Below are 18111 nucleotides of genomic sequence, written 5' to 3'. Positions count from 1 at the left end.
GCCCCTGCGCAACGAGACCGGGAGAAGCCGGCTGCAAGGGCTGGGCTGGCCAAGGCTGGGGCAGTTACAAAGGGTGGGAGCGCAGCGAGCGGAGAAATACCCCTGAGTCAGCACTGGTGCATTGGGAGGTGTCCCAGAGAGCCTGGCCCACAGCATGGACAGGGTGTCCGAAACGTACGCCGCTCTGTGTCACCCTCTAGTCATGCACCCCCATCTAATTCTGAAACCAGCTCTAGCCTCATTTTTTCCCCTCCGATGATGGACTGTAATGCACCCTGCTCTGAGGCCTCGGGGGAATGGAAAGACAGAATTCTCTTTCAAGCCCAACCCAGGCCCGGGGAACCCCCTAGATGTTACTGTGGGGTCACAGACAAGGCCGTGGGGATTTGACACGTGGGCAGGGACAAGGGCAACCCCAAAGCTAGTGGATCTGACATGGGGGTGACTGGGTGGTGTGGTGGGCATCATTTCATTCACCGCAGTGGATTTGCTGCCTGGGAAATGCAGCCCCCACCGTCCCAGGTCTGCTCTTGTCTTACTAGCTACTTCCTAGTAAGACAGCTTCCCTGTTCTGCTGCCTGAGAGATGAAGGTGTCCCAGGCTAAGATCCCTCCATCACCTGCCCATCCCTGAGGGTCTCATGTCACCTCGGCGGCTGCACCTCCTCTTCCCAAACACCCTGTGGTGGCTTTGGTCCAGACAGTGGCTGCCTGAGGGAAGGAGGCCTCCGGCCATATGAAGACTGTAGAGGCCAGGGCAGCCATCCCTTGTTCATTTCATCCCGCGTATTTCCTTTCACAAGCCCCACTGGAGTCATCTGTTCTTCCCCGGGACCCATTTGTGAAGTTCCTGTCTCCCTTGACCTCCCCGTAGGGAACCAGAGACTAGTGGGCAGGGACAGAGTGCTGGGGGCCAACAGTGGCATTTGCTCTGCAGCCCTTACCAGCAGGCCTCTCCCTTGGCTAATTCCAGGCAGGAAGGACACTCGTTTGTCATCCAGGCTGGGAAGGGAGACACCAGAAGAGAAAAGTGTGTCTGGGCAAGGCAGGTCTGTTCTCTCCCTCTCCAGGGTGGAGAGGTCACAGACACCTCCGTCCCATGGATGAGGGCAAACTAAAAGTCCAGAGACAAACAGCTGGTTCTCGCAGCTTCCAGGGTTGGGAGTCAGGGGCTGGGGTGGGTTACGGTTCAGCCTGCTGCACAGGTGAGTCTCCATCCTTAGCATCCTACCATGCTGACTTCAAAAGACTCTGGTGCGTGGGACCCCAATGACTCGTTTCGGTGTGCTGGGCTCAAAATCATTCGTGGCCAAGCACATTAGTCTGGAAAATTTAAGTTGCTGCAGATTGATGGACAGGAGAGATGGTTTTCAATGTACAGGGAATGTATTTTAAAATGGAGCAAGAGACAGGGCTACAAGGAGGGAACGGGCACTTCGAAAGCAGCCAGTAGAAAGTCGCTCCTGATTCTGAGGGAGGGAATTGTGTTCAGCCTGCAGAGTGCTTTTCTAGTCGAGGCGATGATTTGGTCTAAGACTTCATAAAACATTTGTCTATGAGCCCAAATTTCCCCAAATGACTGCGGTGTTTGGTATGAGCACTTTGCATGCCCCAGGGAGCTTCAATGCCAGCAGCTTCCTGCCATGGTACAGGCAGGTTCTCTAAGCACGAGCTTTCAATTCAGGTTCCTGTCTATAGTGAGAACCAGAACACAATGCAGGGACCCACAGGGGTCATGTGGCTCCACCAGCCTCAGGCGTTCCCAAGAGCCCAGTTGCTGTTTCAGGGGTTTGCCTGGATAATTTATATCTGAGAGGTTTGCTGCACATCCTCTGAGTGATTTATGGTGAGATCTAAAATTTCTTTGTAAAAAGATACCCTTTTGCTTTGGGAGGGATCACAAGGAGCTCAGCCCTCCAGTGCCCAGGACCACCTGGGCAGATGCCACTGTTGGCACTGTATAATGTTGCCCCCCATGCAGACCTGATCTGAGCTCTGCGTGTCAGGGAATGCCACTCCAGCAGTGCCAGCCTGGGAGCTCCTCCAGCTGGCACCTACTGAAGCAGCAAATGACTTTGGGGAGGCCCTTTGGCTGGGTGCATAGGAGTCTGGGTCCCAGAGACCATAGCTCACATGTCTCAGGCTGCTTATGTACTTCCCCAGAAAGAGCCACTGGCCCAAGTGTGCTTCCTGCTGCTTTTGTGCAGTCCCATCTAAACGAGCCCCTTATGGAGCCCCCTCCCCTTCTGCCTGGCACCCAATGCTCCCATCGTTCAACACCTGCTACCAACACAGAAGAGGTCCATCCCCTTCTTAAATGCTACAGCCTCTGCCCTGGCAGCCACTAATCATTCTATTTCGAGTTTCCCTCCAGAGCTCGTCTCAGTAAATCCGGAAGAAGAAAACCTCCATCCCCAGTGAACAAGACCATGAAGGCTGCATCAGTATTCCCAGATTTCAAGCCAAGCTGGAGAAAGATCACAACAGAGACCAGACCCGCATTCTCCAGCCCAATTCCACATGGCTGAGAGAGCCAGCTAACCAGACACAAACACACGCGGCAGGATGGCACGCGACCGAGGCAAGGACTAAGCCTCAGCTCATCAGTAAGTCTGCGGGGTCTCCGCCCCCAGCATGTGGGAGAGGAAAACTAGCCCAAAGTCAACGTCCTGATTGTGCTTTGGATTTGCCCAGGGCTGAGCACTCCCTGGTCTGAGGTACCCAACAAGCTGACCCGAGAATGGGCAGCATCCCCTTCCCTCCCTCCTTCCCTCCTCCCTTCCTTCCTCTTCCTCCTCCTCCTCCTTTTCCTCCTCCTCCTCCTCCTCCTCTTCCTCCTCCTCCTCCTCCAGCTGACTCCTGCTGCTGCCTCTGCCGCTGCTGCCTCTGCCGCTGCTGCCTCTGCCGCTGCTGCGGTCTGCAGTCACTTGAAGGAGAAAGATTTCGCAGTACGGCATTCTTAAAGCTGCAGTGTCCAAATTCTCCTTCAAACCCCACTGTCACCGACATCAGCCAACTTACCGGGGTCCTTCGCAGAGGGTAGGTGGGCAAGGAGATGGGGATGGGGGGCTTGGAGAAGTCAGACAGGTGGGAACCAGATGCTCAGACTCTGGCAAGGGTAAAGAGGAGAAGCAGGCTGTACCGTGAGAGCCTCTGCAGTTAAACCAGGTTTCTGGGACTGCAGCGGGACTGCAATGGAGTAGATTTTTTTTTTTAATCGTAAAACCTCCACCAAAATCTCCTCCACAAACTTATACTCTTTGTAGCTTAATTAAAATACAAGGTGCAAACATAAAACCAACATGAGAAAGAAACCAAATCTTTTAAAAAAAAAGAATTCAAAAAGCAATTTAAAAAATTATTCCTAAAAATTTACTCCTGTGAGCAACTGACTCAGCTCTCCCCGCAGTGCTGTGCCGGTAAGCCATCGGGGAAGGACCTGGATGGAGTTCTTAGTGCCCAGAGTTTCTGCAAAGTGCAGGCAGAGGACTCCAGCTTCTTAGAGGAGAAAGCTTTTTAAAACCCAAAGGAAAGGGGATCTTTCTGCTGGCTATCCAAGGAGCGTGTCAATGAGCTGATCTAGCATCCAGAAACCAACACACCCCTCCCTGAAAGTTACCTCTCTCCTCTGCTCAGCCGCTGCCGTCCTGCCTGGAAGCTGGCAAGTTCAGACTGCTTCAGGAGAGGCAGGACCCGAAATAAGAAGTGTCAGCTGGGTCCCTGCACCCAAATGGTGCCGGGAGTCAACGCTGCAGGCGGCAGGGATGGTCTCCCCCACCACACACCCGCCCCCCGCCGGTTGAATTTAAACCCCTGACACTGCAAGATGCTCACTCCTATACAGACACCTCTCTGCGGAGCCTCCTCCCTCCCCCTCGCTCTCACACAACTAGGTCCAAGGCTTTGCCCCACCTCCCAGATTTGTTCACCTGAAGATGCTTTTCTTGCAAAACAAAACAAAACAAAAACAAAAACAGAAGATTGAGACTCTGCAGAGTCTTTAATCCTTAATTCTGGAGAAGGCGGGACTTGTTCAGAAGTTTGAGAATTGCAGCCTGATGCCCAGGAAGGAGCAGAGGTGATGAGCCGACAGTCTGCTTTGCACCAGACAAGTCGACACCGTTGCTTTATCAAGAAGGGCAGAGGTAGACCCGGGGTGAAGAGAAGAGGAAAATTCCTCTCCAACCACTGGCAAATTCTCAACAGTTTGGGAAATCTCTGTTTTTGTTTTCCTTCAAGAAAACTCCATTTAAAAAATTTTCATGCACATGAAATGTACAAGATTGCCACTAAGTGTCAATTTTGTCCTGACACGTCTGTGATTCTTAAAATTCCCGTTCCTGCTTCTGTGAAAGTTAATATTCTTTAAGATTGAGGTAGGGATTTAATTGAGAAAATTCCAGGAGAGAGAAGCACTTTAAATGCAGATATGGTTAAGACAGTGCATTCTAATATAATCCACAAGGGGTTAGGCAGAATAGATATACTGAGAGGTAGAAGGTGGTCAGGGATGTAGGTATTTCCAGGTTTTGAGTTTATCACAAACTCAGAGCCCAAGAAAGGAAAATAAAGGAGGAAGTGTGTGTGTGTGTGTGTGTGTGTGTGTGTGTGTGTGTGTTTGAGCGGGGAGACTAAAACTCCCTTTCTAAATAAACTGTTCAGAAAGACCAATTGCATCAATTCCGTGTACATTTCATTACTGAAGTAAGACCAGGAGTGTGTGACTTGTTTCTAAACGCAGTGAGAGGGGAGGCTCTGCTGCCCGCATCCTGCTTGGGACACAGCCACACTGCTGCAGTGCACCACAACCAACGTGGGCACAGTGTCTTGCGGCTGCCCTCACCCGCCCTCCCTCGAGGGCTTTGGCACACAGGTGAGGCTGTGCAGCCTGCGCTCTGCTGGCGGACAGAGACGAGGGCCAGCCGCGATCAGCCTGTCTTCCTTCTCCTCCTCCTGGCTGCACCCAGGCTGAGGTGGGGGAAGACCACAGACTCATGGGGTGTCATAGTGGGGAAGGCACCCCAGAAAGCATGTAACCCAGTCCTTCCATTTCACAAATGGAAGAACGGAAAGGTGAGAAACGGCTGGGCCTTAGTCACCCAAGGTCACCTAGCCTGTGAGATGCAGTGCCCGGATTAGAATGTGGGCCTTCAGATTCTTTGTCCTGTGATTTTCTCACTGTACCTGTCATCACACCCTCTTGGGCAAGTGGTCTGCCTCTACTGCTTCCTCATATGACCTTGACAATCACTTCTCTGCTCTGTGACTCAGTTTCCTCTCCATAGATGATGTGATAGATGACATGCAGACCGAAGCCAAAGAATTTCAACTCTGAAACCGGGAAAAATATCAAGTCGTTTTCTTGTAGCCAGAGGCAGAGAACGGGCACAGGGTTGAAGTCCAAAGCAAGTGTTTCTTTAGTCTCCTCCAATTTTGAAACCCAGAATGTCATCTGCATTCGTTTCCTTGGCTGCCCTAACAACTGACCACAATCTTGGTGGCTTAAAACAACAGAAATGTATTCTCTCACAGTTCTGGGGGCCAAAAGTCCAAACTCAAGGTATGGGCAGGGTTGGTTCCTTCCGGAGGATCAGAGGGAGAATCTGTCCCAGGCCTCTCTCCAGCTTCTGGGAGTGGCCAGCAATCCTTGTTGCTCCTTGGCTTGTAGACACATCACTGCAGTCCCTGTGTTTGTCTTCCTGTGGTGTCTTCTCCTCTGTGTGTCTTCTTCCCATAAAGACACTGGTCATTGGATTTAGGGCCCACCTTACTGCAGGATGATCTCATCTCCAGATCCTTAATTACATCTACAAAGACCCTTTTTCCAAATAAAGTCACATTCACAGGTTCTAGCTGGACGTTTCTTTTTGGGGCCATCTTTCAATCCACGACATCAACCAGTAAAAATTTTCATATGAGAACTGTCTCATGTGAAAACAGCAGTGAAATGTGATGGCCACTGACCCCATCTCAATTTTTTTTTTCTTTATTTTTGAGACAGAGTCTTGCTCTGTTGCCCAGGCTAGAGTGCAGTGGCGCGATCTCGGCTCACAGCAAGCTCCGCCTCGCGGGTTCACGCCATTCTTCTGCCTCAGCCTCCCGAGTAGCTGGGACTACAGGCACCCACCACCATGCCTGGCTAATTTTTTTGTACTTTTAGTAGAGATGAGATTTCACCATGTTAGCCAGGATGGTCTCAATCTCCTGACCTCATGATCCACCCGCCTCGGCCTCCCAAAGTGCTGGGATTACAGGCATGAGCCACTGCACCTGGCCCCCACCCATCTCAATTTTTTGAAGGGTTATAATATGGACCTCTTTGGTTATAAGAAGTTAATAGCTACATCTATAGAACACTTGGTCTTTTTTTTTTTTTTTTTGGAGACAGAGTTTCGTTCTTGTTGCCCAGGCTGGAGTGCAATGACACAATCTCGGCTCACTGCAACCTCTGCCTCCCGGGTTCAAATGATTCTCCTGCCTCAGCCTCCCGAGTAGCTGGGATTATGGGCATGCACCACCATGCCTGGCTAATTTTGTACTTTTAGTAGAGACGGGGTTTCTCCATGTTGGTCAGGCTGGTCTCGAACTCTCGACCTCAGGTGATCCGCCTGCCTTGGCCTCCCAAAGTGTTGGGATTACAGGTGTGAGCCACCGTACCCAGCCTCACGCTTGGTCTTTTATAGTTTTTTTTTTCATTTGTGTTGACATTTGATTCCCATACAACCCTCTCAAGGCAGGTGCTATCAGGATCACCCCCATTTTACAGTTGAGGAAACTGAGGCATAAGGAGGTTTGGGTCACATAACTAGTAGGTGGCAGGATTTAGGCCATCTGGCTCCAGAATGTGTGCCCTTATCCATGCTTCTGCTTAATCATGCTAAGCCTGCAGATTCTTCTCTGTCTCCACTTTACGCCATTGATTTTCTATCCAACCCAGGTCTCTGATTTGTCTCTTGCTGATATTTATTGGGCGTTTTTGGATGAATGCTCTGTGCTGATCTAACTTTGGGCATCCTCCTTTGCTGTCCTTACCAGAGATGGTCTCTACTGCCTTTGCATACACAGGGGGAACTCAGCAAACTTACTCCTGTGCATCAGCACAGGAAGTCATCCTAAGAATGGGGAATGGCGGGCATGGTGGCTCATGCCTGCAATTCCAGCACTTTGGGAGGCTGAGGTGGGAGGATCCCTTGAGGCCAGGAGTTAGAGACCACCCTGGCCAATATTGCGAGACTCCCGTCTCCAGAAAAAGAAAGAAAGAAAGAAAGAAAAAGAATGGAGGAAACTTGCTGTTGCACATCTAACTTAGCGAGAGTGACTAAAAAAATGTCTCTTGGAGCAATAATTAATGGAAATGAGCATTCATTTTTAAATAAAAAAGAAAAAAGAAACTGAAGGACACTGGCAGCCTTTTGGACACTGGCAGCCTTTTGGACACTGTCAAGGTTGCAGGTCTTTGCTTTCGACCTCCCCTTTCCCAGCCATGTTTTGTCAAACTTGATGATCCTTTCCCTTTCTTCAAGAGCAAATTCTAACATATGTTTGATTTCTTCTTAGCCCCTAAATCCTCACAGCTTTGGCATGCAAATACCCCTGTCAACTTAGGTCTTGATTTTTAAAAATGCATGCAGTCTAATTCCTGTTTGCACCTCCAATCGTGGCGATGAGAAGTTTGCACACACAGGGGTGGAAGGCAGATAAGGCTACATTCTTTTCCTTGGGTCCCTTTTGTGGGGTTAATATGCAACAATCCCACTGTCTCTTTTATTTTCAGTAACAACAGGAGAAAGCTAGGTTAAACCTAGGGAAAGTGTTCTGTCTGGAAGTTGTTCTAAAATATTACCTCTAGAGTTAATCGCACAGTCTTTCCCTATTTTTTTTTTTTTTTTTTTTTTTTTTGAGATGGAGTTTTGCTCTTGTTGCCCAGGCTAGGGTGCAATGGTGCGATCTCGGCTCACTGCAACCTCCGCCTCCCGGGTTCAAGCGATTCTCCTGCCTCAGCCTCCTGAGTAGCTGGGATTACAGGCATGCATCACCATGCCCGGCTAATTTTGTATTTTTAGTAGAGATGGGGTTTCTCCATGTTGGTCAGGCTGGCCTCAATCTCCCAACTTCAGGTGATCCGCCCGCCTCAGCCTCCCAAAGCGCTGGGATTCTAGGCGTGAGCCACTGCACGGCCGTCTTTCCCTTTTAAGGATGAGGCAGAACCCCTAAATGGCCGGAAATGGTGCTGCCTGGAGAAGAGGGCTGGCCAAGATAAACTCAAGATTGCCATTCTATTCAGGAGAGTCCCCATGTCTTAAATCATAAAAAGTCCCCTGACCTCTGGATGGTGAAACATCTGGACTGGAGAAAGTTGCATGCATCATGGTGACTCTTCTTTCCGGATGAGTAACGCCTTCTCTGATGACCTCAATGTGCTTGGCCTCTTCTCCACCAACACAAAACCACAGTTCACAGGGAGGGGAACAAGATGGCGGCTTTCATTATCAATAGAAGATGAAGGCTTTCCCTGCCTTGAATCTCTTATATAGCTCATGTTGATAACTGCACTGCGTGGAGTTCGTTCTGCTCCAAGCAATGCCATGTGAGGCTACGAAGATCACAAAGTCAAACGTAGTTCATGATTTGTAAAATCCCTTCCACCCAAAGCAGTCACGTTCTTTCTTCCTCTTGCTTCTGCATCCTCAGCCACAGGTTGGCAACCTCCCATCCACCCAATCTGGCTCTTGGGATATTTAGCAAACCCATAAATGTTCAAATATCAGATGGGCCAGCTTATATCTGCACACTGTGGGTTTTCTCACTTGTTCATTTCATACGTATTTGTTGAGTGCCTACTATGTGCAGAGCAGGGGAGAGATTCAAATTCAGTCCACGCTGATTGAAGTCTTTGCTGGCTTCTCCTTTTCCCTGAACCAAACTAAAGTTTTGCTTGCACCGCATAGATTGTTCCTGTGTCTTTGCTAAGATGCTGGGGGTAACTGACTTCTGTGGAGATTCTTCTCAAAGGAGTCTTGTTTAACAGAAGAATGAAGACACTAACTACAAAGGAATGAAGGGTGCATTTTCAGATCCTGGCAGCCAAATGAAAAATATTTCCATTGCATGGAAGCCTTCCTGGGGTCCCTGACATGCATAGGATGTCATGTCATGACATGAGCCATGAGCATCTCTGCACATGGAGCCCACATCCCTTGGTCTAGCCCCAAACATCCCCTTATCAGAGTCCTTCCTTCAAGACAGCACCCCAGCTCCTTCTCATTCCTATCCCTTGCTCAGCCTTTTTTCTCTTCTAAGTATGTGTGTCAGCACCTGACATTATACTTATTTGTTTATTCCTTTTTATTATTATTATTATTATTATTATTTTTTGAGACAGAGTCTCACTCTGTCGTGCAGGCTGGAGTGAGGCGACACGATCTTGGCTCACTGCAATCTCCACCTTCCGGGTTCAAGCGATTCTCCTGCCTCAGCCTCCCAAGTAGCTGGGATTACAGGCGTGTGCCACCATGCTTGGCTAATTTTTTGTATTTTTAGTTTCACCATGTTGGCTAGGCTGGTCTTAAACTCCTGACCTCAAGTGATTCACCCCCCATCGGCCTCTGAAAGTGCTGGGATTACAGACATGAGCAACCATGCCCGGCCTGTTTATTCTTTATTGCTTATCACTGTTAAAATAACAGTAATTATTGCCCGGCGCTGTGGCTCATGCCTGTAATCCCAGCACTTTGGGAGGCCGAGGGGGGCAGATCACCTGAAGTTGGGATTTTGAGACCAGCCTGACCAACGTGGAGAAACCTCATCTCTACTAAAAATACAAAATTAGCTGGGCGTGGCGGGGCATACCTGTAATCCCAGCTACTCGGGAGACTGAGGCAGGAGAATCGCTTGAACCCGGAAGGCAGAGGTTGCAGTGAGCTGAGATTGTGCCATTGCACTCCAGCCTGGGCAATAAGAGCAAAACTCCGTCTCAAAAACAAACAAACAAACAAAACCAGTAATTATTTTTATTATTTAGTTATTATTGTTTAAATATTTAGTTATGATTATTTAAGGAATTTATTATTATTTACCTCCCTGCATGAGAACACAATGGTCCCCCAGGCAGAGAAGTTGGCTGTCTCTTCCCTGCGTTGTCCCAGCACTAGGACAGTGCCCAGAATGCAGTCAGGCTCCATAAAGGTTTGTAAATGAAGGAAGGAAGACATACGTTCCCTTTCTTCTCCATCTGTGCCTGGTGGAATTGTTCACCAATTCCAGGCAATCCTACAGTCTGCACCACTGGGGGACTTCCTTTTTTTTTTTTTTTGGAAACAGTCTTGCTCTGTGGCCCAGGCTGGAGGATGAGGGCGCGATCTTGGCTCACTGCAACCTCTGTTTCCTGGGCTCAAGTGATACATGTGCCTTGGCCTCCTGAGTAGCTGGAATTACAGGCACCCACCACCACACCCGGATAATTTTTGTATTTTCTGTAGAGAAAGGGTTTCGCCATGTTGGCCAGGCTGGTCTCGAACTCCTGGCCTCAAGTGATCTGCCTTCTTTGGCCTCCCAAAGTGCTGGGATTACAGGCATGAGCCACTGTGCCTGGCCCACTGGGAGACTTCTAATTCCCCCCTAAGTGACAGTTTGGCCTCCCACAGCTCCCCAGACCACGGCCCACAGAAGTCGCCGCTGCCGTTCCGACATGCAGGCTGGGTGGATGGGCTGGCTTGGGCAGCCCACCCCTCTGCAATTCTGCCCCCTTCAGAGCTGCCCCTTGTCTTAGAATGAAGCGCAGACCCCTCCCCAAGGCCATGGGGTTAAGAGATCCAATTGCTGCCCGCTGTCCTCTGCCCACAGCCTCCTCTGGGCCCCCTTCTCCTTCACTTGCTCAGCTCCAGCAGGTCCAGCTTCCTTTGGGTCCTTCACAAGGTCCACCTGTCCCCTGTCCCCTCCAGGTGTCAGCCCAGTGCTCCCTCCTCAGACAGGCATCATCTGATGTCTTCTCTAGAAGCCATTTCTGTTTCCCATCCCACTTCCCAGCCAGTCCCTGTCCACAGCATCTGCTGTGTGTGTGTGTGACTCTGGCTTCTCTAACAATGCACGTGTGCCTCTGTCAGCCACAGCTCTGTAGGCCGGGCATGGTGGTTCACACCAGTAATCCCAGCACTTTGGAAGGCTGAGCTGGGAGAGTTGCTTGAGCTCAGGAGTTCAAAACCAGCCTGGGCAACATAGTGAGACTCTGTCTCTATTAAAAAAAAAAAAAATTAAAATGACCAGGCGCATTGGCTCACGCCTGTAATCCCTGCACTTTGGGAGGCTGAGGCAGGCGGATAACCTGAGGTCTGAAGTTCGAGACCAGCCTGACCAACATGGAGAAACCCCATCTCTACTAAAATACAAAAAAATTAGCCGGGCGTGGTGGTGCATGCCTGTAATCCCAGCTACTCGGGAGGCTGAGGCAGGAGAATCGCTTGAACCAGGGTGGCGGAGGTTGCGGTGAGCCGAGATCATGCCATTGCACTCCAGCCTGGGCAACAAGAGCGAAATTCCGTCTCAATAAAAAAAAAAAAAAAAATTAAAAAAATCATCCGGGCATGGAGGTGTGTGCCTATAGTCCCAGCTACTCGGGAGCCTGAGGTGGGAGAATTGCTTGAGCCCAGGAGGTGAAGACTGCAGTGAGTCAAGATTGTGCCACTACACTCCAGCCTAGGTGATAGAGCGAGAAGACCCTGTCTCCAAAAAAAAAAAGAAAAGAAAGAAAACAAAAAAGAAACACAGCACCGTAAGGGTAGGGCCTCCTCGGCTTCCCTCATCAATAAACAACCTGTGGCCAAGACAGCACCTGGCATCAATAAACAACAGTAATATCTGCTGGATACGGGGGATGAATGACCGCTCCAGGCACTTGGCCTGTGGCTGTCTTTCCACCACCTTCTGTATGAGTCTCCCAGGACCACTGTGACAAAGTTCCATAGACTTGGGGGCTGGAACACCAGAAACTCATTTCCTCGCAGCTCTGGAGGCTGGAAAGCCAAGTTAAGGTGTGAGCAGGGCTGGTTTCTCCTGAGGCCTCTCCGTGGTTTGCAGACACCACCTTCTCCCTGTGTCCTCACAGGGCCTTCCCTCTGCGTATGTCTGTACCCCAATCGCCTCTTCTTATGAGGACAGCGGTCTGACTGGATTAGGGCTCACCCTAACGACCTTATTTTTGCTCAGTGACCTCTTTAAAGACCCTATCTCCAAGTAGAGTCATTTGGAGGTACTGGGGGTTAGGGCTTCAATATTGAATTATGGCTTCAATATGTGAATACTGAGGTGACACAATAAATGAATTTGGGGGCTTCAGTATGTGAATTTGGGGCTTCAATATATGAATTTGGGGGGACATAATTCAGCCCCTAACAAGCCCCATGCAATCCACTTAGAAAGGAGGGAAGGAAGGAAGGAAGGAAGGAAGGAAGGAAGGAAGGAAGGAAGGAAGCCCCCACCGCCTCCCCGTCTTGGGCTGGCTGGGACCGCACTCTTCCGCTGGCCTTGGATTTCAGGGCCCAGCTCTCAGCCTCCCTCCCACCCCTTCCTCCCAGGGACCTCAACCTCCCTGTTGCTCATGTTGTACTCATCGAGACCTCTCCTTAGATCCTGTTTATGCAGCCTGGTATCCGGTTGCTAAGCCCACCGCAGGTCAATTGCTCCCATTGGTTCAGTGCTTACTAAGGGCCAAGCACTGTCTGGCCATATTCTCCACATTAAACATATTTAACCCTCACGTAACCCACGAGGCAGCTCTGACTCTCCCTCTTGTTACATGGGAGGGAACCCAAGCTCAGACAGGTCAAATGACTCACCCGAGGTCATGGAGCGGAAAGCGGGGGACCCAGAGTCCACCTGGGCTTCAGCTCCAGGCACGAGCTCTGAGCACTGCTCAACCACAGACTATGTGGGCATGTCACAAGCAGGGCATGTCACAAATGGGGAGGGGGCAACAGGCAGGCTGGCACCCTTCGAGCCTCAGCACATGAGGCAATTGGTAAACTAACGACCAAGGAAGAGACAGGAACATAATAAAGGGCAGAATACAAATATAAGAATGAAAAACATGGCAATCTGGGTCCTTTTCATATAAGGACTAAGCGCTGTATATACCTTTACAGGCTCCATATATATCACTGCCACAGGACTGTAGGACACCGCAGAAAAAGAATCTGTTCAGTTAGGGCTGGCCGATGTAGCGAATATTATTATAGGACTTCCAGTTAAATTCAAATTTCATAAGCACTGATTTTTTTTTAGTACAAGTATGAAATATTTGGTACATGCTTTTACTAAGAATTTATTTGTTGTTTATCTAAAATTCCAATTTAGGCCGGGCACAGTGGCTCATGCCTGTAATCCTAGCACTTTGGGAGGCCGAGGCAGGTGGATCACTTGAAGTCAGGAGTTTGAGACCAGCCTGGCCAACATGGTGAAACCCCATCTCTACTGAAAGTATAAAAATTAGCTGGGCATGGTGGCATGTGCCTGTAATCCCAGCTACTCGGGAGGCTGAGGCAAGAGAGTCGCTTGAATCTGGGAGGCGGTGGTTGCAGTAAGCGGAGATCGCATCACTGCACTCCAGCCTGGGTGACAGAGTGAGACTCTGTCTCAAAAAAAAAAAAAAAAAAAATTTAACTGGGTACCTTGTAGGCTAAAGGATCATTTAGGCATGGCACATTTTATTTTAGCCATTTTGAAAGGATGTCTCTCTAAAATGCATGCCACGCTCTCTTGCTTCCTGAAACCCAATGCCCACTTTACGCCTGGTTTAAGGGACCAAGAGAGCATGCCATGCATTTTAGAGAGACATCCTTCCAAAACAGATAAAATAAAATGGGTCAGCCGGGCGCGGTGGCTCACGCCGGTAATCTCAGCACTTTGGGAGGCCGAGGCAGGTGGATCACGAGGTCAGGAGATCGAGACCATCCTGGCGAACATGGTGAGACCCCGTCTCTACTAAAAATACAAAAAATTAGCTGAGCGTGGTGGTGGGCACCTGTAGTCCCAGCTACTTGGGAGGCTGAGGCAGAAGAATGGCGTGAACCAGGAGGCGGAGCTTGCAGTGAGCCGAGATCGCGCCACTGCACTCCAGCCTGGGCGACGGAGCGAGACTCCGTCTCAAAAAAAAAAAAAAAAATGGGTCATGCCTAAATGACCCTTTGTAACAGATGTAACCAATCAAAACTATAAATTAGAGATGCCACAAATAAAGTCTTAAACAAAATAGAAGTTTATTTCTCTTTCACATAAAAATATTCCAGAGGTTAGAGGTCCCTGACTGCTATGGTGGCTCTGCAGCATCATCAGAGACCCTGACTCCTCCTACCTTTCTCTTCTACCATCCTTAACCTTAACAGTTGCCTCATGAGCCAATGCAATTGCTGGAGCTCCAACTGTCACATCAGCATCTCAAGCAAAAAGCGGTAGAGGGAAGAAGACTATAAAAAAAAGCACGTGTCAGCCATCTCTCCCCTTTTTGGTAAATTCTATCTTACAACTTCTGCTTATATTTACTATCCAGAACTTAGTCACATGGCCACTCTCAGTTGCAACAGAAGCTTGGAAATGTAGGATTATAACTATGTACATTGCCACATTGAATAAAATGAAGGGTCTGTTACTAAAGAACAGGAGAATGGATATTGGCCAGGCAAGTAGCCTCAATAAAATGCAATGGCCTCTTACCTTGTAGATTAGAAAACCTGGTCCCCCCTTTTTTTTGAGACAGGGTCTCACTCTGTTGCATAGGCTAAAGTGCAGTGGCCTGATCACAGCTCACTGCAACCTCTACCTCCCCCGCTCGAGTCATCCTCCCCTCTCAGCCCCAGGAGTAGTTGGGACTACAGGCGCACACCACCACACCCGGCAAATGTTTGCATTTTTGGTAGAGAAGGGGTTTCGCCATGTTGTCGAGGCTGGTCTCGAACTCCTGGACTCAAGCCTACCTTAGCCTCCCAGAGGTTACAAGTGTCAGCTACCACAACGGCCTAAAGCCCGGCCCTTTCTAATGGAGGATGTTAGGGACCCACTCTTTAAAAAATATAGGCAATTTTAATGTGCTTGCTATTTTGTTTTATTGACTTCACTCATTATAGTTCTAAGCCACCAAGAGCACAATCTAATATAACAGAAGAGTAATAAAATAAAGCAGCAGATTGATTTTTTTTATATCTAAAATCTAATTAAGAAGAATGTTTGTAAGGAGAAGAGTAAAGTCCTTGAAGAATAAATTCCTGGTCTCTGAGGATCTCCCCACTTCATCCTTAGGTTGTAATTCACGTCGGACTTTGTCTAGACCCTGCCATGGGCCAGGCACCATGCTAGGGCGTGAGGATGAAGTGATGGGTAAGGGGTACCTGTCACGCTTGCTTGCCGAGGTGATGAATACATGCTGAGACTCTCCGAGAAGGTGCCCGGGTCCTTCGTAATTAGTTTAGGTGAGGAAAGAGACCGCACCTGCATTGCAGTGCCTAGAAGCAGGGCACCCCTGAGATGGCGAATATTGCTGACAAAACTCATCCAACGGAGGAGAATTCTGGTTTGTCGATTCACCATGGGGGCCGTAAAGACCTTTATTTGCTGCTGGAGTCTTAACAGTGACTCGTGTTTTTGAGCAATTTTCTGGGCTTCCTGAAGTTGCTTAGTGACTCACCTGGTTCCCTTGGGTTCTGCTGAGAATATTTCACCTTTTAGATTTAGTATTAGGCCAAACAAACTGTGAAAATATGAAAAAAAGAAATCCTTGCTTTGCAACTTAATCCATGGGTCATGCAAAGCGTGTGTGATGGGGCGTTAACAGGGGTCTTGGGCTTCATTTCAGTTGAGGGCCCAGACTTTAGACACCAACTATTCCCAGTAGTACCAGAGTGAGGTGTGGTCAACCAGGCAAATGTGCAAAGGAGGGGTCAAAGGACAGTTTTGCATCTATTAGCTCAACAACCACTTTAAAGAAAAAAGATCCAGATGGCTGGGCGTGATAACTCAAGCCTATAAGCCTAGCACTTTGGGAGGCCAAGGCAAGAGAATTGCTTGAGCACAGGAGTTCAAGACCAGCCTGGGCAACATGGCAAAACCCTGTCTCTACAAGAAAATACAAAAATTAGCCCGGTGGCATGTGCCTGTGGTCCCCAGCTACTTAAGAGGCTGAGGTGGGAGGACTGATTGAGCCTGGGAGGTCAAGGCTACAATGAGCCATGATTGCACCACTGCACTCCAGCCTGGGCAGCAGAGTGAGATCCTGTCTCAAAAAAAAAAAAAAAAAGTCCAGGCATGATGGCTCACGCCTGTGATCCCAGCACTTTGGGAGGCCAAGATGGGCAGATCACGAGGTCAGGGGTTCAAGACCAGCCCAGCCAACATGGCGAAATCCCATCTCTACTACAAATACAAAAACTAGCCAGGCATTGTGGTGCACACCTGTAATCCCAGCTACTCAGGAGACTGAGGCAAGAGAATCGCTTTAACCTGGGAGGTGGAGGTTATGGTGAGCCGAGATTGTGCCATTGCACTCCAGCCTGGGTGACAGCAAGACTCCGTTTCAAAAAAAAAAAAAAAAAAAGAAAGATAAAGAAAAAAGATCCCAGAAAGTCTGTGATTAGGGAAAGTGGTTTTACAGAAAGTGGTTAGTGTCTTGCAAGTATGCCTCCCCCAACCCTGGAGGAGCAGAGTGGGATGGGGAGGGTTGCTTCCCCTTTACGCTTAGCTGAGAAAGGGTCCCCATGGAGAGAAGGACTAAGGGTCCCCATGGAGAGAAGGCATATGTCCCTGGGCCCAGAACAAAATGGCCGGCTTGCACCTCCCACCCGAAAGACCTGAAGGTGGAGAGGAGGCTCCTGGCTAAAGCAGCCGGGTGGTCACATTCCTTCCCCAACAGCCCGTCCAAGGTGGGAGATTTTGTGGACCAGGTGCGGGGCTGGGAGAGCCTGAGATCCTCCCAACCGGACCACCTGGAGCGAAAGGAGAATTTAGAGGAAGAGTTCTGTACTCTAACACCTCATCTCCAGGAGCTGGAGGTGGAATTACAAATAAAAGGCCAGCCCCAGGAGGTGTTTTCACCGGAATCAAAAGAACAGCAGTTGTGAGATCCTTGTGTCAAAGGAGTATTGAAAGACCCTGAGGGCCGGGTGCGGTGGCTCACGCCTGTAATCCCAATACTTCCGGAGGCTGAAGCAGGCAGATCACTTGAGGCCCAGGAATTCCAGACCAGCCTGGCCAGTGTGGTGAAACCCTGTCTCTACTAAAAATACAAAAATTAGCCAGGCGTGGTAGTGCATGCCTGTAATCCCAGCTACTCTGAAGGCTGAGGCAGGAGAATTGCTTGAACCTAGGAGGCGGAGGTTGCAGTGATCACGCCATTGCACTCCAGCCTGGGCGACAGGGTGAAACTCTATCTCAATAAAAAAAATAGAAAGAGGCCGGGCACGGTGGCTCATGCCTGTAATCCTAGCACTTTGGGAGGCCAAGGCGGTAGATCACCTGAGGTCAGGAGTTTGAGACCAGCCTGGCCAACATGGCAAAACTCCGTCTCTACTAAAAATAGAAAAATTAGCTGGGTGTGGTGGTGGTGGTGCACACCGGTAATCCCAGCTACTAGCAGGGGCTAAGGCAGGAGAATTGCTTGAATCCGGGAGGTGGAGGTTGCAGTGAGGGGAGATCGCACCACTGCACTCCAGCCTGGGCGAGAGAGCGAGACTTCATCTCAAACAAAAAAAACCAAAAAAACAAAAACCCCGAAAGAGCTCCCATGTGACAAGTTTAAATTCCTATCAAACCCAGGGGATAGCAAAGCCAGCCTGTGACCTACGTGTCCAGTTACACCGCGCCTGTTCTCTCCCTGTGTCTTCTTCCTTCTCCACTGTAAGCCTAGGAAACTGCCAGAAAGTGCAGCTAGCAAGCAAAGGGATGCCCCACAGGGAAAACAGTATCCCACGCCCAGCCGCCTCCCCACCAGGAGCTGGGGGTGGGGAGAAGCTGTCATTTGGGGGGGGTTGGCACTTACATGGCACTGCACATGTTATTTTATTTTATTTATGTATTTATTTGAGATGGAGTCTTGCTCTGTCACCCAGGTTGGAGTACAACGGCATGATCTCGG

The 18111-nt window shown here is 49.4% G+C and overlaps 1 long non-coding RNA gene across 1 annotated transcript; it reads left to right on the top strand.

Annotated features, from left to right (window-relative positions):
- Nucleotides 1-4675, top strand: LOC134735648 (uncharacterized). Its single transcript, XR_010118973.1, has 2 exons — nucleotides 1-3038; nucleotides 3409-4675. It is a non-coding gene; the product is annotated as an uncharacterized lncRNA (long non-coding RNA).
- Nucleotides 4676-18111: the final 13436 nt, after the last annotated feature.

This window comes from Symphalangus syndactylus, chromosome 22, assembly GCF_028878055.3.
Source record: "Symphalangus syndactylus isolate Jambi chromosome 22, NHGRI_mSymSyn1-v2.1_pri, whole genome shotgun sequence".
Classification (NCBI taxonomy): domain Eukaryota; kingdom Metazoa; phylum Chordata; class Mammalia; order Primates; family Hylobatidae; genus Symphalangus; species Symphalangus syndactylus.
Note: the sequence above shows the minus strand (reverse complement) of the source record. Positions and strands in the feature narration are given on the sequence as shown.